This window comes from Diadema antillarum, unplaced genomic scaffold, assembly GCF_040938485.1.
Source record: "Diadema antillarum isolate AM-2024a unplaced genomic scaffold, OU_Dant_1.0 scf00000197, whole genome shotgun sequence".
Taxonomy (NCBI): Eukaryota; Metazoa; Echinodermata; class Echinoidea; order Diadematoida; family Diadematidae; genus Diadema; species Diadema antillarum.
Window position 1 is genome coordinate 1,002,724 of NW_027271086.1, and position 27,780 is coordinate 1,030,503.

General features: G+C 39.9%; 1 pseudogene; it reads left to right on the forward strand.

Annotated features, from left to right (window-relative positions):
• LOC139723680 (sushi, von Willebrand factor type A, EGF and pentraxin domain-containing protein 1-like) overlaps positions 1–27,780 on the forward strand; it is a 73,281-nt pseudogene that overhangs the window by 27,901 nt on the left and 17,600 nt on the right.

Sequence of the window (27,780 nt, forward strand, 5' to 3'; positions counted from 1 at the left end):
GCGTACATTGGATTACCACTGCAGGGGGCCGTTTCACAAATTATAATAAAGAAGCCAAGTCGAGATTTGACTAAAGATTATGGTATGCTGTGTGTGTCTTCAACGTTGCTCAAGTTTCTAATGAAAATGAAAATTTGGGAGACTTTTTTCCTGTAGGCATTGATGATATAACATAAAATGAATAACAAAGGAATTACTCTGTAAATATTAATTACAGTTTGAAGTGGATGGTGAAAGGCTAGTAAAATTGAACAGGGAAACCAGTGGCATGCCATAACATTTAGTCAATCTGAAATTTCAAGATCGACGCAGATTCTATGTGAAACAGGCCCCTGTACGTACACATGCCGGCCGCTTCTGCGCGGATGTGCGAATCTCGAAGATAGATGACGTGCGAGGGACCACCACCGACCCGACGTGCGACGCCGACGTACCTAGTAATCGCTCCGATATGCCGCCGCAGGAGGGGCCTGAAATTCCTCTGAGGCGTGCAGCAGTCATTGGAAAACTTGTCATAATAATCCCGCCCATTAAATGTCATTCGATCATTGAAGAAGAAACATTTTCTGAGACACTCGAATTCCTGCACGTTCTCGTGTCTCTCTCTTTCCCCCAGACTTACGGGTCGGTGAGTTCATCGAGGAATCGCCGGAAAAGTGCGCCTCGCGTTGCCTCGGCGGGGCCTACTGCTGCGACCCTGCGGCAACATGCCGGTGCGGGACTCACACCGGGTCGTACGATTGCGTGTGCCCGGCAGGCTTTTACGGCAGCGGTCTCCGTGGGAGTTGTAGACGTAAGCTCAGATTTGTTTCATTTGTGTGTGCATTTCTCTTCTAATTCCTCTCATTTCTTCCTCTTCTCCTTCCCTCGTGAATTTTTTGTTCTTTACTTTTGGAATTGTGTTTAAATTGTCTTATTACCTGTCATGAAATGCTGATAATTAACAATCTCTTTGAGGAGGAAGTGGAAAACTTTAGCCACAAAACTTCTGAACATTAACTACAAATGTAAATTCAGAGCGTTGCGAAGGAGGGCAATCTTGCTAGTGATTGACTTCAGTGGCAATCGATGTGTTTCTCCTTTAAGCTTGTCCGGTTGGGTCCTACAAACACCAGGCCCTGCCCGGCGGTATTAGCACCTGCCTTCCGTGCCCCGACCCCAACCAAGTGAGCCCCACCAACAGCACCTCGTCTTTCATGTGCATCTGCAAGGAGGGTTACCGTTGGGACATCGCAACCTCAAGGTGCCAAGGTCAGTGGGGTGGAGTTGTACAGTCTCCAGTTTCAGACTAATTCCTTTGTATAGTGTACCCACAGAGTGTCATTTTCTCTTTGCCTGTCTTAAACGCATTAGCGCTATTTTGGTTAGATTCCCCTTGAAACTTGGTTATGATAAAAGTCAGACAAATATAGTAGGTCCTATGTACCTGTGGACGGTGGTGTTTTATGACACACAAACCTGCATTAAATGTTCTACCTTTACCTACTTGTACCGTAAAAGTGGAAATTTGTGCACATTTCGCGCAACCAGAAACTAGCTCGAAAATAAAAGCATGTGAATATTTTTGCCTGCCATATGTTCCAGTTAGTTGATATCTTGATTCCGCGGAATTAAAAACACACGAAACTCTTCTTGCCCAGCTGAGCGTGAAAAATCAGTGTGCAAAAATATCCACTTTTACAGTATTTTGCAAGTCTGAGGTATTGTATGTCCACATCTAATGTAGATAAATGGAGATTTTTTTCTCTATCTCATGTGCTGGAACTGCATGGTATCAATGGAGGAAATTATTCCTATTCACTTGTTCACTTGTGATTACAAAGTGTGTGTCTGTTTTTTGTAGAACAGATTCTATTCACAAAGAAAATAAGCTACAACTTGCTGGCAAAGAATAATCAATACACTAGTTTCAGGGGCAAGAACACAATGTGAAAAGGGATACATAATTTGTAAACAGGCTTTGATACAGCCGGCACCACTCATCAACTTCTCTTGACAAGTAACAGCTTTAAATTAAATGAAATTCTTGCCTTGAGTTGTTTTTAATGCAACTGATTGACAACTTCTCTTGACAAGTAACAGCTTTAAATTAAATGAAATTCTTGCCTTGAATTGTTTTTAATGCAACTGATTGACAAATTGCCCTACATCAATGTAAATAAGCACTGAATTAACAATGGACTTATTTGGTGCATATTTACGTCAATATAATGCAATTTGTCAATCAGTTGCAACAATATGATAATAACTCAGTATTTATATAGCGCTTATCAATAAAATTCTCTAAGCGCTTTACATAAGATATACCTAAACATAAACTACAACAACAAACAGCTTTCATAAAACATAATGTTGAATGCCCTGATATCAATTTATAAAACATGGCAAAATCATTGGGTAGTTATCAAAAGTGAGTAAACTTTATGTAAAAATACCTTTCTTACATATGATTAGAAGATGAATTTTTATTTATTTATTTTTTTTAACCATTTCCAGTAATCCAGTGTCCAGTGCTAACCCGTCCAGAGAATGGGGAGTTTGTGGAGTGCAGCAACGTGTTCCACGGGGCGTGTGCTGTGCGGTGTCACAGGGGTTATGAGCTCACGGGCAGCAGTATACGACTTTGCTTTGCGAACGGGTCCTGGTCAGGGGAAGAATTTCGGTGCCGAGGTACGGTTATAACCCTCCATCTCTCCACCCCCTTTCTCTTGGTTTTTTGCTCTCTCCCCTCCCTCTCTTTCTTTCTCTGTCTCTCTGTCTCTCTCTGTTTCTCTGTTTTCATCTGTCTGTCTCTCAGTTGACTACATTTACTTCACAGTCATCAGAATAAACAGACACTCAACTTCTCCCATACATGTATTTCTTCTTCTGGCCATCTCAATTTGCTTTATTATTTCAAAGACATGATTTTCAGTCATCACTCTCTTTCTTCTTGGTTTTTTTTTTTTTGTTCATTTTAGTTGGCTTCTGTAGACAGTCATGTCTTGTAATATATATTTCTCTGTGAATATATATATCTTTCCCTCTCAAGGTTTGCCTGACGTCACACTCAGCTACTAGTTGATTTTTTTTTCTCTCTTTATATGATATCTTCCTTCCTCTCCAGTTTCATTTGTTGATTAGTAAGGTATATTAGGATACTGTATACGCTATATATTTCGCGGGGGGTTTTATTTTCGCGAATTTCGCGAGTCGGGAGCTATTCGTGAAATTAACAACACGCGAAAAATATTACCTTCCAAAATGAATCCCTTGCCTTGATGATACAAACATTTCAGTACTAGTATAGTATAACCATGTCGCGGCTTACTGAACAGACCATACTGGCTAAGCTTGTTTACGTACAGTTTTGTACATACAGCACGTCCACGTCTATACTTACGAGTACTGTAGAGAGCCAATTCATTATCGCAAGGGGACCACTCGTCAGAAATCTAGCGCGATGGAATTAACCACTTCAAAAATGTTGAATTCTAACTTACTAGTTCGCAGAGTTTGGTAAGTTTTTTTCATGCAGTGTATAACTAGTATCATTCTTATTTGCTAGTAAGTTGAAAATTCACACTTTCTTTGCCACTTCATATTTTCTTTGGTCCCCCAATCGCGAATTTAACCACCTCGCGAAAATGTGTGACAGCGGCAATTCGCGAAAATTTATGTACCGCGAAAAATTATAGCGTATACAGTACTCTATATGTATGCAGTGTTCACTGTGGATTTTGAAGACGCACAGAGAAATGAAAATTTACACATTGCAGTTAAAAACTATGCATTATGTGATAAATGGGTTGCAATGTTTCAGCAGTGATGTAGCAAAATGTTCCCAATGATAATCCCTTGTCAATTGTTTGAAAGTAAATCTGCAGCTCCAGCGTACTTGGAAGGCAGGATATTTTTGTACATTGCCAAAGGAAAAAGGAAGCTTGAAGTTAAATTTCATGCATGGTTTCCCATTGCCCAATCTTCACTAATTAAAAAAAAAAGAGTGTATTCATCGTTAGGGATTTTAAAGACAGATAGTACTGGACACACTTGTCCAACAATACTGATCATATCCGAGTCTTGGCACTCAGTTAATGCATTCTTTCCTTTTATTAAGTAAATTCATTAAGCGAATCCACTTTCATTATTTAGTAAATATCATGCGTCTTTGCTTTGCACCATATTTATTGTGTGATCATACTGTATTTGACAGTTAGGATATATGTATATACAGGTATACTGTATCTATTTCTTTGTAGCATGATATGTTTTGTAGATGTACATTTTTTTATTAAAAATGAATAAATGAAATGAAATAAACTTCCCATTTTCTTCCCTTTTTTTATCTGCAACAGTGAAGAAATGTGAAGAGTTTGTGGCACCCATGAATGGTTCGATGCAGTGCACCAGTGACAACTTTGCATTCGGGACGGTTTGCACATCTGGCTGTGATTCTGGCTTCAAACTTGTTGGGTCTCCCTCGCGACGATGCCTGCCCATAGCCCAGTGGGATGGACTTCCAGTTACCTGTCGGCGTAAGTATGGATGTTGTGATAGTCAGTCATTTGTGTGGCCAGAGGAATATATATGGCAACTGAAGACATTTGAGCTGTTTTTCAGTTCACTCAGCTGTTTCTCTTCTTTAGCCCATATCTGATAAAGAAGTGTAACAGATAGGCAAATGCAAATATGTGACCCGCTACAACAAAATGATCCTAAAGTCGGTCGAGGTCGATTATTTGAAAATTGCATGACACAAATCCCTAATCTTTCTGCTTTAAATTGGTATATAACACATCATATACAAATAATCCGGCTGCGGAGATATCGATGTTTAAAAGAGAGCATGTCGATACGTTTGGAAAATCACTGTTTCGAGAAAAGCGCCCTAAAAGTTCTCCTTGCCACGCAATCACGATCAAAGGACACGCAAGTCAGTTTTCACCTCCGAACAATAGAAGGTAAGCCCTAGGCAACCCCCGAAATGCTCATTCAAACACAGCGTCGGCGGTCTCCTCACCGACCAATCAGTGACCAGGATGGCAGGAGAAGCGGCTGGGCATAGCGCACCCCGCCAGCACGCACCAGTCGACTGGGCAGTGGTGCGAGCTTCACGCTTCGGTTAGCGGCAAGCAGCAAACTGACCAATGAGATCACTCTGGTCGTTGTTAGGGGCGGAGCCTATGTGTGGCGCTCATTCCAAATGTTCCAACCAGTTTCTGCTTCGTTGAAACGCCAAAAAAACATGGCCCAGAAAAACGCTATTTTTTGGTCTTTCCTTTCATCATTTTGCTTCAAAATTTCGACAGATGATGGAAGGACATGTCAGACTCTAATATATGTCAAATTCAGATAATCGTAAGTTTTGACCAATTTTAATGCTCTGACTTCAAACTCAATTTTCACCAGCTTTGACCGTGCGCGACTTTAGGACCATTTTGTTGTAGCGGGTCACATATAAAAGTGGATGTTGTGATTTCACGCATTGCATACAATATTACCAGATAAATCCATGACGATGGTGAGTTTTTCCATTTAGAACATGCTTACAATTCTTTGGTTACCATTTAATTTTACATCATTTTTTTTTCAGTGCTTTATGAAAAAAAAAAGAATTTAACTATTTGATGGATTGTGTCACTGTGAAGGACATATGAAATAATTAGAAGAAAGTGTTCTTTTCCACACTTTGTCCGTTATTTCTTTTATCTTAGGGGGAGGGTTCTCTGTACAAATTGATTTACTGTATTCTGACATTGCATTCATTACATTCTGCTACATCATTTTCATTGTTAATCATATAGTAAAAATGTAGACAAAATCTGTATGAATATTCATGATCTATAACATAAAAGAAAGTGTTCTCTTCCATACTCTGTCCATTATTTCTTTTCCAGAGACATACTTGTGTATGTTTATAGATATGAATATTCATACAAATTTTGTCAACATTTTTCCTGATACTTTGCTGAGACTATCAGCCAAGTTATGCTCAGTGTTTTATGGTTTTTTCATATATATTTTCTCCTATTTGCAATTGAATATTTTGTACTATCTTTATTTCAGTGTGTTGATAATATCTTGGAGAGATGAATGTCCATGTGAACATGTGTTGTCGTTCTTATGTGGTTGTTTTGCTTGAAAATGATGAAAGAAGATGACCGCAATTTAAATCAAAATCACAGAAATAACAACTGCCTGATATACACGTACCTTTCATGTTCTTAATTTCAGCTATTCAGTGTCCAATGCTGTCAGCAATTCATTCGGCAGTCTTTTCCCGTCGCGATGCAGTCGGACTCGTCAGGACTACGGCAGTGTGTGCAGGATTCGCTGCAACCCCGGCTTCCAGCGCAGGGGTCCAGGAAGAAGGAGTGCCTCGCCAATGGCAGCTGGAGCAACCAGTACGACCCCTCAGCTGTCTGTGAGGGTGAGATGTAGTGGCCATCTGTGTAATGCTTGACTGCACCCGGATGATACTGTTTGCTGCCAAGTGGTGCCATTATGGGGAAAAGAGATATTAACCAATGATGTTGGTGGTGAAAGTGATGATGATGATGATGATGATGATGATGATGATGATGATGATGATGATAATGATGATAATGCTACTGATGATGATTAAGCTGATGCTGATGGTGATGATGAAGATGTTGAAGCTGATGATGATTAATACTGTGATGATGATGATGATGATGATGATGATGGAGATGATGGAGATAATGACAATAATGATGATGACAAGTGATGATGATGATGATGATGATGAGAGGAATTGAAGGAGGAGGAGAGGTGCAAAAATGTATGTTGGTGAAGTTCAAAGGTTCACTCAATCCACTAATGTCTCTTGTGTTTTCCCTTTGCGTAGATTTCACAGTGCCTAACCTGGTGTGCCCATCGCCCATCACCGTGGAGACCGCCCCTCGCAGAGACAGCACCCTGGTGACATGGACTGTCCCCACCCCCACTGACAACTCTGGGGAAGTCCCCACCCTGCGTGCCATCCCAAACGTGGAATCACCATGGGAATTCCCCCTTGGACACTGGAATGTCACCTACATAGCAGAGGATGCGTCACAAAATCGGGCCCAGTGTGTTTTCAGTGTCATTGTGGAAGGTAAATTAATACTTCTCCTTTTTACAGATAATGCATTCAGTATATATTTTTGTTTCCTTGTTCTTTTCATTTTTTCCAAACATTTGCAGGTGAAAAGTTCACTGTGTAAGCGTCATTATTCATGGTTGTCAAATGTAAACTTATATCTTTTTCTATTGTTTTAAGTTTCTATCATGGCACTATTGAAATTGACAGATTTACTATGTATGAACCATGAAGAAGTTAAAGATCGGGGAACAATTTAATGTGGTATGGTATTCAAATGATTTTGACCAGTACATGTCATGAATATGGTCGTACAACAGATATCACGTGCCAAATTGTCTTACTAATGACAGTAATTTTTGTGTATAAAGTATAAATAAAGTATTTGATTTCCATGAATGTCCTTTGTGTTTATATGGCATCAGTGTACATCTCAAAAGAAATGAGGGTAATGAAATGTTGCGCACACATGGATGCAAGACACAATAAACTACTTAATGCAGGTATCTTGCGAATTCTATAGCCAAATGTTTCGGAAATTTTAGGCTTTGGCAGGGGACGGGTGAATGCATATGCATATGCACACAAACACAGGATATTTTCTTTTTACAGAAATTGATAGTGCCAAAAAAAGCCAGAAGGCTGACAGATATTCATAGCATGAAATTAGAAGCGCTGCTATGGATTTTATCTTCATCAACTAATCAAACTGCTTGTTGCAAGCATATGAAGACTCTATCACAGTCCTTATAGCTGCCATTGCTAGTTTCCTCCTGAAAGTAGCATGGTGTGATTTGTTCTGGTATTTTGTAGATAGAGAACCGCCCTCCATCAGTCGTTGCCGATCGCCTAGCACTGTCATCACGTCGCGGCAGGAGCACAGGGTCATGTGGGACGAGCCGCTCTTCTCCGACAACTCCGGCAGCGCCCTCATGGTCACGCGGTCGCACGCCCCCGGCAGCCTGTTCCCACTGGGGCGCACATCCGTCGAATACCTGGCAACGGATGAGGCGGGGAACACGCGATCCTGTGTCATCTTCATAGATGTGCAACGTATGTGATGCTCTCGACACTGGGTTCATGTTTGCCGTAGGGTGCCATCCCCTTCCAGTTTGTATGTGACTTTCATAGACGAGAAAAATCAACCAACAAGAATGATATCATCCTACATACTTACTGTCCAAATGTAATGTACATTAACATTTTTTTTTTGTCATTGAAATGGGAGCTGCAGTTCATTTATACCTGTAAAAGCTGTTATTACTCTGTTACAGCAGGGAGGTGGAAGAAAGATGGAGTGTGCTCTTTTGAGTTTCCTTTGAAGTCATGCGTGGCCCCGACAGTGTTTTTTTTCCCCCTCCCGTAATCCCATTACTCACGCTCGGCGCACTGCAAGTCGTAAATCTTGTGGCGGAAACTCACGACGCGAAATGCATTGTGGTCGGGGAATAAAATGGCGTCCTACGGTGTGAGCACAGAATTCTAGAGTGTAAGCAGTGGTGTAAGCAGTGGTGGTGGTTCTGGCGATCGTGATTTTGACGGAGACGAGTTTGTTGAGGAGGAATTGCTTCTTTAGCAAATTCAAAATCACATTGACACAGCAACTTAACTAAATTTGATTTACAATTGAAACTGAAACTCAGAAAGTTAGTTGGGCCTTGGCTTAGAAATTGGAGGCCAAGGCAAGGGCAAGGCTCAGGACACTGTTTAATAGCGCAGCGTCACCTCAGGTATGCTGCCTAGCAAAAGCATACCTAACGTTAGTCCTAGCTAGTAGACTCTAGTATTTCACAAACTAGAATCTAACCACTGTTAAACGTTAGATTCTACTAGCTCCAGAGGTGTACTCTACTACTTTTTAATTCAATTTTTTGTAACATTAGCATGGGGTAGAGTCAAGCCGATTACCGGTATTTACCGATGAATGATCGAGGGAGAGTGAGGCGAAACACTGTATACTAAGCTCTATTTTCCCCCCTAAAATATACTTACAGCATCATACATCTAGGCTTTTATAGATATCATCTTTAATTCTCTACGGAAAATTATTATAATCAAGGCTGATATGTCTAATTTACACTTTTTAACACTCAACTTTCCATTCCAATATGTATTTACTAGTAACTCAAATTCACCGAAACAACGGCAACGAACGCTGTCCCGACGCCTACGCGGCGGCCCTACAACAACCCGACGAGTACGCTGAAAAGCCCCAGCTCGCTCGGGTGCAGACGAATGAAATCCCGCTTCGGTCTCTATGAAGCACTACTTTTACACTCGAACTGTTTGAAAACACGCTCGAACACGCTCATATAACTTATATCATTTTGAAGATCAAGGTCAGGCCTACCTCTCTAACTATAAAAAAATTGCGGAAATGTGCGGAATTTCTCATAATCGATACAGAAACAATATGATGACATCTCTAGCGCACAAAACTAACTGCTCAGTAACTCCGTTGTTTGTGTACCGATTTCGCTGGTTCAAACGGCAATCTCCTCAGCACAGTCTGCTGAACCAGCGAAAGGTATAGACATACCACGCTACCCAATTTTTGAGCCATAAGTTGTAGCTTTCGAAGGGGGATGTCTTTCACTGAATGTAATAGACTGCCAAAATGTTGAATATGATGTCATTTTGTCGGTGCCACGCATCGCTTCAAAGCCCGATTTTTAGGAGCGTGTGTTTATGGAAGGCCTGGAAAGGAGATCATGTTGCGTCACTCTAGTGCGCCGGAGGGTGATGGGTGGACCGATAAGGCCAGATTTTGACATATTTATCACAGAATGAGGGTTGGATTTCAAGACTTTAATCGGTGTAAGACCACTTGATTTTTTCTCTGAGGGAAGCTCTCAGAGTGCCATCTCCATCTTTCTTTCCACCTCCCTGGTTACAGCATAACAATGATTTGATAGAAAAGATGGACAAAATTATTTCTTGTGAGTGCATTTATCAAAGAAATACAAATTTGTCGAAACAAGTCTTTTTGTTTGATTCTAGTCTAGTCTAGTCAAGTCAAGTGTATCTACCGAGATCATCTTAAGCATATTTTGGAGTTGCAAGTGACTAAATTGACCAAAGACCAAGATTCTCTCCTCCCCCTTCCCCCCCCCCCCCCCCCATCACTGCCATCTTCAGCAGTTGGTGATGAGTGAAAAGACCATGTGAAAGAACAAAATTCTGCTGACTACAGTTTCACTACTTTTCAAATACCAACATTATTTACATTTTCTACTCTGATGGCTTTAAAGGGACTGATCACAAGCAAGCCATTGAGACTTGCCAGTCATTGAGAAGCATGAAATAATTTGTGCAATCCACTTGTCTGGTTGTCGTAGATTGCTTGATTGATTTAGTTAAAATCATTGGGATTTAATTCTCATTTTCAAAGTGCCTGTTTGTTTCTGCTTCTTGTTTATCTCTCGAGCAAATAGAATAAAGTTTTGCTTTCAAGTAAAAATTAACTTACAGTATGCTGGCAGTGGCGCCTAGTGTGTATCTTTTTATCATGTGGGATATTTAAAACCATTCAATGATTATTCAAATCATTAAGGTGGTGTCTCACTTTCATGAGTAGACATTTCATCGGTAAAAAAATACACACCTTTTCATTATCCATGAAACAAGAATGATATGCTGTTGTTGTAATTTGTATCATTCTTCAAATCTGATTTGCCAGAATCGTATACATTTTTATTCATAATCACATTATTGTGTCATTGCTAGGGCAAAGAAGGATTTTTTTTTGTAAGTAATGGCTAGCTTCTTTTCTTGTTATACCAGCAGAGAGAGGTCAGTCTTTCCTAAATTCAAGAACTTTTGAATAACCCATTGAGGACGAGTCCCGAGTATACTTGCGACAGGTGTCTATGGAAAATGCGTGTTGTAGCAAAATCAGTCCTTCCTCAATGGGATAATATTCTCTTCTTGTGCTCTCCATCCCCCTCTCCAACTTCATCCTTGTAGAGAACCTCTGCCAGAAACCTCGGGACCCTGTTGGCGGGTCTGCCGTCTGCCTTCACACCACCCAGGGGATGAACTGCACCGTCACCTGCGGGCCCGGCTATGCCCTGTCCACGCGCCCCAGGGGCCAGTACTTCTGCGCCCTCGATGGCACCTGGCATCCAGATGGCAAGGTACCCTGGGATGACTGCTCAGGTATCACTCAACACAGAAAAGTGGCCAGGCTCTGTGGCTTCTAGCTCTACTTTGTCTAGCCTTTATAGCTATCTTGTATGTATGCATAGTTAAAGTACTGATAACTTTGAATAAGATTTTTTTTTTTTAATGTTGCTTACAGTATAGATTTGCCTTCCAATGACACAGTAGCTTGAGAAGAGCAGTGTGGCAAAATATATTTTATGGGAAAAAACTGTCAGTGTTTTTTTTTTCTTTGTGATCTCCATTATATATCAATGTACTGATAAAATCCCTCTGTATACCCACAGGCAAAAATAAATCAAAACAGAACCAAAAAAAAACAACAACAATAGAGATTAATTAACCACCTTCTCCTTCAAAAACCCTTGCTGCAAATATTTGTATATTAAGAATGAATTATTAAATACACTACATATAAAGTCAGATTTTGTTCTTGTACAAGGATTGTTGTCTGTACCAGGTAAAAATTAATTTGTGAGCAGTCATGGTGTCAGTAATTATCCCATTCACTTTTGCTTCCCCCCCCCCCCCTCCAAAAAAAAAAATAAAATAAAAAATTAGGCTTTCTGTTTGTAATTGTTCAATGTATGAAATTTAGGAAACTGTAGTAAGTAATAAGTGTGATACCTCTTAACCCATTGAGGACGGTTTGATTTTGCTACAACATGCATTTCCCATAGACACATGCCCGAGTATACTCGGGACTCGTCCTCAACGGGTTAAGAAAGAGGTTTCAGATTTTTTTTTTTCATTTTACATTATGTATTTTTTACCTTTTTTTATGTAAGAACTGACTTCATGTGGATAGCATAATTCAAGGTGGCCACAGCACCTGTGACAACCTCACTTGTAAGATTATGGTGAAACGTTTTTAATGGCAGTAAAACCATGACACCAACCATGGTTATGACTCTAGCCACAGGGGAGTGTCAATTATGTTACAAATTATTTTTAGGGAGCAAATAATACCATGCTTGCTTGGATGTGAACAAAACAAATATCCATGATGTGGACAATAAAAGACTGAAATGAAATGAAATGAAATGGAATGAAATAAAATGTCCTCGCCAGCAAAGAGAAGATATGCAGTTATGACTTCAGATCTCTGTGGAATAATCTGGAATATTAGGGATAGAAATCAGACCTACAAACTATCAGTTCAAACAGATTTTTTGTTTGATTAGATATAGAACTCCTTTTTCATTGGAAGTAATATGCAACCATGATGATGATTCCAAGGTAATTAAATCACTGTGCTTTATTTCCTTTTTCCTGTTCAGAAACCCACCATGCCAACAATGTACTCCAACCAATGACCTTCTTGTACGAAACGAGCGATTGTGACACGCCCTTTGCTCGCAGAGTGGAGAAAATACTTTCCTCCAGTTTGGATGAACCGGTAAGACACCTGATCCAGTCTTTAATCATTCATTCAGTGATCAGTAATTTTCAGAAGCTCAGAAAATATGCATAATACTTTGCTTATTTCCTGTATTTTGATAATTGAAGATGTTTGATTGTGTACAATTGTATATTGCAGTGCTAAGACCACAAACTGCTTATGATAACTGAATACAGTACTGGAAACTCGCATTATGACAAAGTCCTTGGGGCCAGCAGTTTTCTTTTGTTATGTTGACATTTTATTATAGTCAAACATTAAAGTGTATAAAGAAATTTTACTTTGTTGTAACAAGCTGTGTTGTGATGAGAATGTCTACTGTGTTTGTTATAACAGGAGTGCACTGTATGACAGTAATATTATTTTACGCTCCAAGAACTGTAGTTTTAAGTGAAAATCATTGTTTACTTTGTGCTTTTCTTTCCAGATTCGAAACTATTGTGGAGATGGAGTGACCTGCAGACTGTCCAGTGTAGAGGCCAGATGTGACTCAAAGGGTAAATATTACAAGTTGCTGAAACGTGTATATCTGTTTGGTGTATTCCTTTAATTGGAGCATCTTCCGTAAAGTGTCAGTTTTGAATGTAATTCAATTCAGTTTAATTCAGTTCGATTCAGTTCAATTCAATTCAATCCACTTCAATTCAGTTCAATTCAATTCAATTCAATTCAATTCAATTCAATTCAATTCAATCCAATTCAATCCAATTCAATCCAATTCAATTCAGTTTAATTCAATTCAATTCAATTCAATTCAATTCAATTCGTATTCATATTCAATTCATATTCAATCCAATTCAATCCAATTCAATCCAATTCAATTCCACAAATCAAAAGACAGTTACATTATATTGAAGCGTGCAAGCATATGGAAATGTAAGTAAAAATATTTATAGGGTGGAGGAATCAACATAGGCTAAGACCAGCCTTTCAAAGGTTATCCCCACCCCACCCCCCCCCAAAAAAAGGAAAGAGATCATTTCATAACTAGAAAAGCACTCTGAGAGCGCAGACCTCCGCCAAGCAGCTACTTTCCACCAATGATCTTGCTCTTCCCAAAGAGATTTTTCTCCTCTCCATCACTGGGGAAAAGCTCTTTGGGCTCTTCCATAGAGATCAGTGATTTCCACCCATAGGTATACATGCTGAAAAATCGCCTGATTTCCCAATATGGAAGCCTTTGTTACGTCATACACCTTCAGCTGCGCTGCGCGCCTCGCCCTAGCAGAAACTAGAGCACGTACTTAAGTGCGCGTTTGAAAACCTCAAAAATGCGCAGCTTGAACTCCCAAGTTCATTGACCCTACCTGTCAAAATATCAAAAATCCTTCATAAATTCCCAAAAATTTCTTGGATCACTACCAAAATTTAATCATTTGTTACTGGTGTCATTCTCAACCTTTCCTGTAAGTTTCATCAAAATCCATTAACTACTTTTTTGAGTTATTTTGCACACAGACAAACAAACAAACAAACAAACAAACAAACCAACAGACCAACAGTAACGAAAGCATAACCTCCTCCCTTGGCGGAGGTAATAATCATAAACGAGACAAAATACATATTACATAGTAAGACTAAAAAGCAGACATGTACATGTAGGACACTACAAGGTACAGAATGTGCAGTACGCAACAAAAAACATCAAGTTTGAATATCATAATGTGAAAAAAAAGCATGTAAGGCAACTCACTACAACTCATTATTTCAATGCCCATTGAGATTACGTAGCATTCATGTGCATATTAAAGTCAGGCTGTTGATGGTAGTGACAGACTTAACGCCCAGACATGAGACATCATTATCATTGTCACTATTACTGATGCGTGATTACTTCAGTAGTTTATTCTCATTTGCTCCTAACAGATCCCATCACCCTCCTCCATGGCTTGCCTCCCACTTTCCATGGAGATCTGGAACCAGGGGCCCCTCAAGCCCTCCAGGGGCCAGGTGACATCAGCGTCAACCCTCAACGCCTCAGGTTGCTCGCCACCCCAAACCTCTTCGTCAACGTCGTCATAAATGGTTGGTACCTTTAAACCTCAATCCTCTATCCTGTCTTGATATTTCAATTTTGGCTGATGCCTCACTTGTTCTCTCTGCTGAACTTTACTCTAGCCAAGTGGTACATATTTGTTAGTCACATGTAGCTTCGTAGAATAAATGTTGTTTGTATGTATACCGCTTAACCCGTTGCAGAATAGCCCCGAGTATACATTGTGTACTCGGGCAGGTGTCTGGGAAATGCGTGCTATTAAAAGCAGAATCGGTCCGTCCTCAACAGGTTAAGTTTACTTTTGCATCTACTGTATTTGATAATGGATACTCATACAGTCATTACATCGGCCATTCAACAATTTGCAGTATCCAGGACAGAAAGAGGAATAGTAGAAGGGAGTTTTATCGCTTTGCACTTTTTTGTACAATGAGGCCACCAAAGTGATTGTTATATGTCATTTATCCTTCACATCTGTTGCTGGGTTGTTGTTGTTTTCTGTGCACTATAGCATCGGTAATCCCCAACGACACGACACCAGACCAGGGCCTCTCTGCCCAGTCCTACGACAAGGTCGTAGCCGAGACGTCGCAGATCTCGAACCGCATAGAGACCAACCTCAACAACGGGAGCATCGAGAGCGGCGCCAACCGGAGCATGGAGGGGTTGGACGGGGAGGGCGGGGTCAGGGTGTGGCGGATTAGGGTCATCCGGAAGGAGCCAGAAGCGGAGTGCTCGCCAGGATCGGTGCGGCAGGGAAGAGGAAGGGATGCCCAGTGTGGTGAGCCCTCGAGTTTGGTATATTCAAAGAAGCATGCAAAGAGAGAACAACGTCCTGTTTGAGATAGTATCGCCTGGGCCATGTGAAATCTTACAGACTTTCTGAGATGGTTCTCATAAGAGTCAAAAAGCAATTACAGGCACCTCCCATTATAACAAAGTCCTTTCGATCTACACTCTTTCTTTCATTGTATCAAAATTTAGTTATGACCAAACGAATAGAATATATATGTATTCAATTTGGGACCTGCATTTTTACTTCATTATAACGAGATTTGCAATAATCAGCATGTTTGTTGTAGCAGGAGTGCCCTGTATGGGATGTAAACCAGTGTTTCACTCTGAGCGAGATTAATGCTTACCAGGTGAGAAATCCATATATCTATTTCTTCATAAGCTCAGTAAGGCTTTATATCAGATATTATATCCCTCACAAATTGCTTCTCATCCTCTGATTGGTCGAGAGCACTGTAAACAACAAAACATAATTCTACCATACAAATCCGCGAAAGACTGTACTCCCTAGGGAAATGGTAAAAACTATACCACGCTGGTGATTTTCGCCCCTTTTTTGCTTCGCGTCGCGACGCGAAATATTTCACGTGTAAATGAATGGGTATCGCAGCACCTTTGCTTCGCGAGAGATTTCATGTACAAATGAATGGGTATCGCAGCGCCTTAGATCACTGCACTTCGCGAGAACCACAAGGCACGCATACACTCAATGCGACACGGGTTACGTTAGAGAGACTCAGACTCAGACACTTATAAAGCCCTCATTCTACGTAGATCTATAATTAGACAACAATAAGCAAGCTAGGGTTCTTCGACGTACCGTAGGCCTTTGGGGAGTTCATGCTTCGCCGTTTGAAAGTTGGTCTCGCAGTTCACTATTAAACTCGAGCGACCCACCCAAAAGATGTTGACAAACGAAACTGCAGTAGATAGTAGGCCTGCTCTAACGTTAGCGCTAGTTAAGCCTAACGTTAGTTCTACCTGTCTAACAGTAGGCCCTATTTCCCGTAATCTCATTCCTAATAATTATTTTTAGAGTGTCTAACGAGTAAGTTAGAGTCTAACTTGTTCACAGTGGCACTCGATGCTTTAATTGCTAGAATTTTTCCAGTGCCTAATCTAACCTTATACGCTGTTACTGAATGCTACCCAAATTTACAATGTATACTTGCATTTTAACAGGAAATGATAGTCCATATTCATGTGCAGACATGACAGCTAGGTAGAAAGACGACAGAAAACACAATCAACTGCAGCTCACAGTCACATCGTTGATCAGCTCGAGCACGCACATCACCGCACTGGCAACCGAACGTACTTGTTGACAGATCGGATAGGCGTATTGCATGTATGAAGCGCGTAGTGAGTTTGCAGTTTGCGCATGTTTACCAGTACGTTGTACAGCAATGCACCGAGTACACTTCAGCGGCTGAGCGCGCAGTTGTCTCTTCATAGTACGCGTACGCGCTGCCCTCCTGCTGAGCTGCTTTCCCGAGCGTGAATGACTAGTCAATCTTTTTGAAAAGTATAAAAGCAAGATGCCCTTAAAAAAGAGGTAAATTACAGAATACCAGCAGTCGAATACTCTTAAATTCATTGGGAGGGATATAAAACAAATATACCAAGCCAATTTTTGGAGGCACCGGTTGAAACTATGTGCCTTCGTTGACTTCAGTAGCACTATTTTCTGAGGGGCGCAGCCCCTCAGAAAATAGTGCTACTGAAGTTACCTCATGCGCATAGTTTTAACCAGAGCCTCTCAGGCCTGGTATATTTGTATACTATTCATCATCACCGAGTCTCTCTCATCAGTGAAATCAAATTTGAAGCCAAGATCTCACAGGGCCAACAAAGTAATCCATGTCACTGAGATCATTTATGACTTTTGTGTCCATTTCATTGTGCATCTGTTTGTAGTTCCGTGCATCCATGGGACTTACTTCAACGAGTCCATGTCATCATGTGAATACTGCCCTCGTGGAACCTTCCAGGATAGGGTGGGTCAGACAGAGTGCCAGCCATGTCCTCTGGGTACCTCTACTCTCACCAACAAAGCTACAACACTGGATGAATGCAGAGGTGAGGGGGTTGCATCAGCAGAGTTACTGTACCAACTGATGTGGTTAAACAATATGTAATTGTTGTATTTTTGTTTATCTAGGACACACAAATCTAATTAGAAATGAACAAGTGTTGTTGTTGGTTTTTTTTTTATTTGATTAGGCATACCTTAGTAATGCATGTTTATTGCCCTCAAAATATGTTTCTACTGGGCATCACTGTGTTCTTAATTTGTAGAGGCTAGCAGCCGTGCATTGGATTGCACAGGAGACTTTCAGTTAGAAGGTTTAGGTCTCAAACCCTGCCACCACACTTGCATCCTTAAAGGACAAGTTCACCTTCATAAACATAAGGGTTAAGAGAATGCAACAATATTAGTAGAACACATCAGTGAAAGTTTGAGGAAAATTGGACAATCGATGCAAAAGTTATGAATTTTTAAAATTTTTGTGTTGGAACCGCTGGATGAGGAGACTACTACAGCTTGTGAGTCATATGCGTACAACAGTATAAAGAAAATGTAAAGAAAATTCAACATATTTTCACTTTTTTCGCATAATAAAAGAGCACTTGACATGACTCTTTCTAAAGGCAGGGGGAATGATATTACCCATAACATTTGTCGGTAACGAGTCGGGGGAATGTGTACTTTTTTCAAAAGATGAAATTTTGTGAAATTCTCTTTATATTTTCCTTATATTGTTGTACGCATGTGACATCTAAGTTATTCACACACTGCAGTAGTCTTCTCATCCAGCGGTTACTGCACAAAAACTTCAAAAATTCATAACTTTTGAACGGATTGTCCAATTTTCCTCAAACTTTCACTGATGTGTTATACTAATATTGCTACATTCTCTCAATCCTTATGTTTATGAAGGTGAACTTGTCCTTTAATTAACAAGACACTTTGTCCTCAGTTTCCCTCACTAAATCTGGAGAGGATGTATTTTCTTCACAATCCAATACAGGAAGGAACAAGTGTACACAACCCACATCACTAAAAATAGGTACACTGTATGCAATTCCTGAGCATTTCTCATGAGAAATGTGGGGTACAATGTATATTTTCGCACCTCTAGACGATTTGTGTGCTACTCCAATATATGTTTCGACTGTCAAAGTGACATCGTAAAGGTACAATATGTCATTCACCTTGTCGTCTCTTCCTTCGCAGAGCTCTGCCAACCAGGCAGCCACTCCCCATCGGGCCTGGAGCTGTGTGAGCTGTGCCCAATCAACAACTACCAGTCTGAATGGGGAGCGACGGAATGCATCCCATGTCCCAGGAGGCTACAGACGGCCGATCCTGGGGCTGCCAACCCCTCCCAGTGCAGAGGTGGGGAGCATGCCTGTCACATATCTCTTTTGCTTTAAAAAGATATGTCAGTGCTGGGGTGATAAAACCTTGTATCTCAAAAGTTGTTGATCGAAAATTGCCTTTTGTATTATTCGTCAGAGACTGTAAAACGAGGAATGTTCGCATGCATTTTACTTTCACAAATTTCGTGAGAGCCAAGATTCGCGAAATTAAAATGCACGCAAAGGCTCTTGTCTACACTATATGCATTGAATGCCAGAGGCACTTCACAAAAATTTCATGCCATGAAAAAGGCCATCGGCTCATATTCGCGAAAATATCATGCCGCTAAAATATCATGTTTTGCAGTAATCAGTTAAGTAATATCCTGTCCAAATCATAGCTGCCTTAATACCCCCCAACCAAAAAAAAAAGAAAAGAAAAAAGAATGAAGCCATTATGGCATGTCAAAGGAAGGGCAATCCCATTTGTTATAGTGTTGGCTGTCAAGTTTTTTTTGCTCTCCTGAATATTTGACTTTTTTTAGATACAAGGTTTTGTTGCCCCAACAGTGATGTGCAGTATGAGGTACAAGAGATACATGATATATTTGGTCCTTAGGTTGTCTCTTTTCTGTTATTGTTCTGCATGTTTATTAATAGAGGCCAACATCACTAAAAGCTGTGCTGGGAACCTAAAATGATCAATCATACAATTAGACTGCTGTCCAGATAATCATGCATATGTATTAAGTGGTGTCAAAAACTCATGAATACATTTTGTATTCTCCAACAGTGGTAACATCACATGTTATCACTGAATGGTAACTGGAGACTGTCAAGCATTGCTAGATTTCAATGTTCACAGTGGGAATGGGCCGTGTGAGGTTTCCTGTTCTTTGTTTGAGTGAGAGAGAGATATAGAGACAATCGCAGTGCTTTGGTAATGACAGATACATGTACCACCAGTAGTCCATGATCCCTCGCTTTATAATCCTGTCTTAATTCTCCTCCTCCCATCACAGCCCCATGCCCCAGTGGTCACACGTCAGCCACTGGTCTGGAGCCCTGCCTCCCCTGTCCGGCAGGGACATTCAAGATGAGCAACCGCTTCACCTACTGTCTCCGATGCCCTGCCGATTTCCCCTTCTCCAACCCTGGCATCTCCTCCATCAGAGGATGTAGAAGTGAGTGTGTAAAATTCTGATGAATGATAATTACCTCCGCCAAGGGAGGATGCTATGTTTTCGTTACCGTTGGTTTGTACAATGTATGTTCATTTGTTAGTTAGTTAGTTTGTCCGTGTGCAAAATAACTCAAAAAGTAGTTAATGGATTTGAATGAAACTTGCAGGAAAGGTTTAGAATGACACAAGTAGCAGATGATTACATTTTAGTAGTGATCGGAGAATTTTGGGGGAATTTATGAAGGGTTTTTTATATTTTGGCAGGTAGGGTCAATGAACTTAGGAGTTCAGGCTGCGTGTATTTGAGGTTTGCATGCGCGTACTAAAGTGCGTGCTCTAGCAATCTGCTCTAGTTTCTGCGCGCCGTGCAGCTGAGGGTTTATGACGTAACAAAGGCTTCTATATTGGGAAATCTGGCGACTTTCAGCACACAATGCCATGAGTACGTATGGGTGGAAATCACTGATATCTCTATGGAAGAACAAGATCAGTGGTGGAAATGAGGTGCATGCTTGGCGGAGGTCTGCGCTCTCAGAGTGCTTTTCTAGTTGATTTTGTATCACTTGGCTTTACATAATATTTTTGCACTCTGCTTTAAGTAGCCACTGCCCATTACACAATGGAATGGAGACAGCACCAAGACAGCACCCAACAAGGTTGAACTTCACCATTTACCCACAAAAATTTTTATCAACACTTCTTTGAGTAAAGAACTCAACAGGCATTACATAAAATTATTGACTTTTTGCATGTGAGTTTGATTTCCGTATTCACTCCCAGGAAACCATGCTCTGAAATATATACATTGTATTTTTACAAAGTTTTCCCCCTTTTCCATAATTTTCATTTCATAATTCCCTTGAGGTCATCAAAATGCATGAGCTGTGATGAAGTTTTGACCCTAATCTCTCTGCGAATAAGATGAAAAAGCATATTTTTCTATGAATAGAACAAAGTCATCTGCAGACTCCAGTTATTGTACTATGCATATACATGTATATTACTAGCAGCAGTTTAAAACTAATGATACTCAGTTATGTGAAATGGAAAGAGAGCCTAGCTCAGTGATGCAATATCATCCCATTGAAAGTTCTTTCCTTTGTTCTTTCCCAAGTTGATGGTTAAGAATAAAAAGGAAAAAAAAGAAGAGGGAAACAAACTGAAGAAAATTCACACCTCAAAAACGTTCCTGAAAAACAGTTTGTACAGTTCAAGATTCCTGCATATGTGTAAATTAACTTGCTTTCAAAAGTGAATGTGCTACAAATTTATGTATGCTGCATGTAACTGACTACAGTGAAACCCCATTATAAGGAGTTCAGTTATAACGAGGAACCGCTTATAACGAGGTGATCGCGTCGGTCCCGTTTTCCTTTGCGTGTAAACCTATGGCAGAACGAATCGGTTATAACGAGTTCGGTTATAGCGAGATTCCGGTTATAACGAGGACAATTTCGGCGCATCATGATAAAGAAAAACATAGGCAATTTGATCGGATATAACGAGGTTCCATTTCTAGACTAAATTGTTGCTTTCAAACATGCAACAAACGAAACATTGAAAACCAAATTCACGCTATATACGTCTTTTTCCCGTTTTGCAGAGAACCGTTCCTTCCATATTTTCTTCTAAACCACGTGATAAGACACAGGAATGCCTTCCGATGTTCCTACTGAATTATTAAAGATAATCATTCGATTTTCTTTTTCGCGAGATACGCGTGCGTGATGTTAGGTCAGACCACAGCGCAACGAGGAAAAAAAAAAGGATAACTCATTCAAAAACTTTTCATGTAGGGACACTTGTGGCCAAAAATGAACAATTGGAATGCGTGTTTATCTCATCATTATATCCTTTCCATTTTTAGTTCCAACTTCCAGTTCTTTTGCTGGTTAGCAAATATGAGTGCGGATGATTAAAGGGTGTGTACAGTTCTGGTAGAGGTGAAGATTTAGCTGTTAACGTTTTGTGAAATATTCAGAAACCACTCTATGAGATGTCAAAGAGCATGCGGTTATAAGGGGTATCAAAAGTTTCTTCGATGAAAATCGGTTTTGAAATGGCTGAGATATCCAAAAACAAGGTGAAACAAAGAGATACTAATAAAGTTGGGGCATGTCGCCTTTTATTATTAGCACTTTTTTGGATATCTCAGCCATTTGAAAACCAATTTTCATCAAATAAACGTTGAATCCTCCGTAAAATTACATGCTCTTTCATATTTCATAAGAGGCTTTTCATTATCTCACTTAGGAATGTTCTAAACATGAATCCCTGCCTCAACCAGTACTGTACAGTCCCTTTAACGCCGAAATAATTAATGAAATCATCGCAATCCCGCCGGGTAACAGTAGCGTAAAAATTGTTGAATAACGCATGTTAACCTATACTTAATCGGTGTTCAGAAAAAGAAGCAAACACATTTATTAGTTTGAAAAGATCTGAATGTGTTCATTATCATTTAACAAATGATAATTTGAATATGAGTGTGTATGATTAAAGCCAAAATAATTATTGAAATTATCGCGATCCCGCCGGGTGACGGTAGCGTAAAAATAGTTGAATAACGCATGTTAACCTACTTAATTGGTGTTTAGAAAAAGAAACAAACGCATTTATTAGTTCAATAGATCTGGATTTGTTCATTATCATTTAACAAATGATAATTTAAATATGAGTCTGTATGATTGAAGCCGAAATAATCAGTGAAATCATCACGATCTTGCCGGGTGACAGAAGCGTAAAAGATAGTTGAATGACGCATGTTAACCTACTTAATCGGTGTTCGGAAATATAAACAAACGCATTTAACAGTTCAAGAACGGAATCGATGTACAAAACACGAAGAAATTTTCGGAAGAAAATGAAGAACGCAATATAAATCCCTTCGGGCGCAACGATCATACATTGTATAAAATTACAGCCGAAATGATTCATGAAATTATCGAATTCCCGCTGGGCACCAACAGCGTAAAATACCTCGCAAGTTAACGGTAAACAACCCATGTATGTTACTCTGAAATCATCGCAATCTCGCCAGGTGACAGTAGCATAAAAAAAGTTGAATGACGCTTGTTAATCTGAATCAGAAAAAGAAACAAACGCATTTATTAGTTTGAATAGGTGTGGGTTTGTTCATTATCACAATTTTAACACTGCATTTCACAATGAAGATCTTTCTTTCTTTCAGAATGGTCTACCAGGTACAGATTTGCGTAAAAAGGATCACAACCTTCCACATTTAGTCCTGTTGCATATTTTTCAAGAACGGATGTACAAAATGCGAAGAGATTTTCGGAAGAAAATAAAGAACGCATTTTTAATCCCTTCGGGTGCAATGATCATACATTGTACAAGATTACAGCCGAAATGATTCATGAAATCATCGCATTCCCACTGGGCACCAACAGCGTAAAAATACCTCGCAAGTTACAGTAAACAAGGCCTGTATGTTACTCTATTTGCGCTGGTGCTTAGAAAAACTTCACAAACAAGGTTATTACAATAAAGATTTAATTCATTTCAGCCCCTACTTTTTCGTCTAATTCACAAATAATTTCCCTTTATTCTCTCAATATAATGATCCATAATTGTGTAACAACAACGCAAAGGATGTTCTTCAATTTCATTGATGGGTACATGTATATGATGTCGTGCCTATGTTTTTCTTTGTTTTTGATGCGTATGGATATAACGAGGTACCGGTTATAACGAGGTAATATCGCTGGTCCCACGAACCTCGTTATAACGGGGTTTCACTGTATAACCTTTCTGTTTAACCCCTAGATGCCCAGAATGCCATGGGCAACTATCAGATGGCAGCCATCGAGCCCGTGCCTTTCAGCGAATGTTTCTCGTCGCCTTGCCAGAACGGTGCCACGTGCATTTCGGCCAGTAGGGGCTACACCTGCCAGTGTCCACAGGGGTTCTCTGGTAAGATTCGAAAACAAATATGGGAAAAGAAGACGTTTTTCGCAGTGTGGATATTTTTGCCCATCATGTTTGTGCAACATGAAGCTTAGCACAAGAATAAAAGCACACCAGTTTTTTTATTGCTTGTTTACACGTGATACGACTTGATATTTTGATTCCGTGGAATTATGATAAACATGCAAAATTCATCTTACCCGGCCAAGTGAAAAATATTGCTCACGTGAAATTTTCCACTTTCACAGTAAACAGGCAATCAGATGAGACAGGAAATTGGAAATAGTATGTATCATGTCATACTGTTTTTCACATCTGTTGTATTGATATAAAGCTTCTTTGTTGCCAGGTGGAATCATGATGCTTTAGATCTATGTAATGAATCTTTAAATTAAGAGGTAATTATCTGTATAGAAGATTCAAGTGTTTTATGAAGCATGTTACTGTGGCATATTGAAATTTACCTATTGAGTCTCTATTACATTTGTCTGCAGCTGAATTTGAAAGCAGCTTTTCCTCAAGACTACATTGTATGTCATTTATGTGGTGGGACAATTCATACCTATCATTACAAAGCCTCACATAGAGAGAATGCTAGAAAAAAACAACTTAAAAAGGTTTATGTTTGGAGACTTTATCAAGCTTTTTGGTGATGAATTACATACATGAGTTTCTTTCCTCCTTTATTGATAGGCATTATAGATCCCACTCTATAAAAGCAACCTTTTCTGTGTGTTTATTATCATCTTGTAAGGGCTGCGATGTGAGGTGGAAGTGGACGAGTGTGAGACGGCCATGTGTCTGAACAATGGGACCTGCCAGGACCTGCTCAATGGATATGAATGCCTCTGCCCGGATGGTTTTACAGGTAGGGTGGGGGTGATATCCCTTTCGATATTGTACTCTAGCTGTTTGCATGTGTCGTAGTTACATCACTCTATCTTGCAGCCATCTCATGCCACCCTCGTGCTTCCACTGACCATCGGGGGCTCATCTGATCTCAAAAAATATATATATATATATCAGCATTTGATGAGTTTCGATGAAATCTGATCTGACAAGCTCCAGACACTTGCACCAAGGCTCAATGAGGTTGATACCAATGGCAGAAGAGCCCTGGAAGTAGCTTGAACTCAAATTAACCTGCCTAATGATTAATTAATTAAGGCGAAATTTCTTTTGTACACAACCAAAGAAAACTATTTACCTTGCGTGAGCTTTCGCCTACTGTCTGTAGGCTTCATCAGACTGACGTTGACTCGCCGTAGATGGGGTGTAGGCAGTCTTACAGTCCGAGAGAATGGGAATATACGCTGAAGATAATTTGTATTGCCCCTCGTCACGATTCGGACTGTAAGACTGCCTACACCCCATCTACGGGGAGTCAACGTCAGTCTGATGAAGCCTACAGACAGTAGGCGAAAGCTCACGCAAGGTAAATAGTTTTCTTTGGTTGTGTACAAAAGAAATTTCGCCTTAATTAGAGAATTACCAATCAGATGAACCTCTTCCACTGCCTAATGATTGTTAATCATTGGACTCTCAACAGATTTTCAAAGGACATTGTCTGAATGCGCCCTATAGCCCCACCATTCAGTGCGAAGTATTTCAGTAACATTAAATTTTTACATATCACAACTGAAGATCACGCTCTGGCAGCTTGCGCAGTGCAAGTTGTGAATCAACCTAAAGTCTTTGAAGAATGCAGGCAAATAAATATGGTAATGAACATTGCACAAGGGATGTCTCTCGTTAGTAATAAATCTGATTGACATGCTCTCTCTAGCAAACCTAGTTTCAGAATATAAGTGTCACGATGTCTTGTGAAAATCACTGGGCAGTAAAGGAGGAATTTATTGCCACCAGTTTTATTTTCATCTCATCCTATACTCTTTGTCAAACCCGCCCCCTAAAACAATACACTGGTTCCCATTCTCTTGACTTAATGGCCTTATCGTTGCATTTCCCTCTCATCTTCACAGGCAGGCACTGTTCAGAGGACATTGATGAGTGTGGCTCATACCCTTGTGCAAATGGAGGCACCTGCATTAATGGTCCAAATCAGTTTGAGTGCATTTGCCCCGAGCAGTACACAGGTGAGTAGATATCAGAAATATTGATTTAATCATTCGCTATTTCTAGTTGTCATCAATAGTACATTTTGTTTGTGATAAAGAATGTTTCAACACAACACAGAGAAAAGTATTCATGAATTTGATGGAAAAACAAACAAACAAACCTAACAAAATCTTGCAATGTTAGGTAAATGTATTTTCAATATTGTAAAGATGAATTAAACCGAAACAGTTTTTCATCTTTACACTTGAACACTTCTTTTGTTTTATTGTCTGCACTACAGCTGCACTGATCGTGTTACTGGTGAATTGAGATTATCATTATCAGATCAAGTGAAGACAATAGTGTGTGATCAGAAAGCAACAACACCCGTTTCGAACTTGTGTTTGACAGGAGACCGCTGTGAAGCGGACAAGGATGAGTGCATGTCAGCCCCTTGTCACAATAATGGCAGCTGCAGGGATCTCATGGGAGGATTCGTCTGCATCTGTCCTCCCGGTTTCTATGGCAACATCTGCGAGATGGACTACGATGAGTGCTCCTCTTATCCGTGCCAGAATAATGCAACCTGCATTGATTTGCAAAACGACTTCAGGTATTAAATCAAAGGGTTGATATGTTTTACCCTTCACTCTGTAGGTGTTCAGTCTCATCTTATGTTAACTCATTTGGAATAATCTGCCTTCTCTGCACACGATCCCAATTTATTTGAATTTGATGATTGATTAGTTTTATCATGTATGTATGTATTTACAATTGATTGAACAACTGTTTGTGGGACATTGGTATTGAAAGCTCCTGTCATATCATAAATATTTATATCTCACCATCAGGGAATATAAAAAGTGGGACTAGTCTGTACTTGGCGAATTTCATCTTGCTCTCACATGTCCGGATGTTAAAAGTTTGATGCTAAATGGATGAGCTGATTGCAGTCTGGCAGTTGAAGATGTGGCAGTTTGTCAGTGCATTTGCTTTCGCTTTTATTTTTTTTTTAAGCATTCCATTATGGCAACTTTGATTTTACCATTTAATCTAAAACAATTATAATTATTTATTGCTTGTTTTCTCTACAGTTGATATTCAGATTTCCAGAAATTTATGCATTTTCCTTCAGCAATAATGAAGGCAAATCTCTTGGTTCAGTTGATTTAGAGAGAGTTGGTACAATTACGCTCATTGGGAAACTCATTGTTTGATCATTGTACTCTTATGGACATAAAAAAGGTCTGTCTGGCATTACCTGGTGTTTGTACTTCAAAAATTAAAATTTACTGATGCTTGTTTGTCATTGATTATGGTGATGTTAGTCATAGCTTTCATCCTTTCACCCTCCAGCTGTCAGTGTAAAGAGGGATTTGCTGGAGAAAGATGTGAACTAAATGTTGATGACTGCGCATCCAACCCCTGTGTTAATGGAGCAACCTGCACGGATCTCATTGCTGATGTACTGTGCCAGTGCCTGCCGGGTTTCAGAGGACATCTTTGTGAAGAAGGTGAAGAGATGTTAAAATTGAATAATTGAAAGGAGTTAGTGTGCAATTCTGTGTATCAAATGTGGTGGCTGTCTTACATGTTTTTCTTCACTAATCTGATTTTCTCTACCCTGCTCAAACATTTCACCTTTTTATAATGTTCATAGATATATTGCAATTCACTATTCTGTCATGCGAAAGAAATGTGTAGCTGCTGTACACATAATTGAAAAGGAAAATCGATATGCATTAATTCTGGGAGTTTGGAAAATAGGTCTAATTCTGTATGTACACATATGAAACAAAAGATTATCAGCA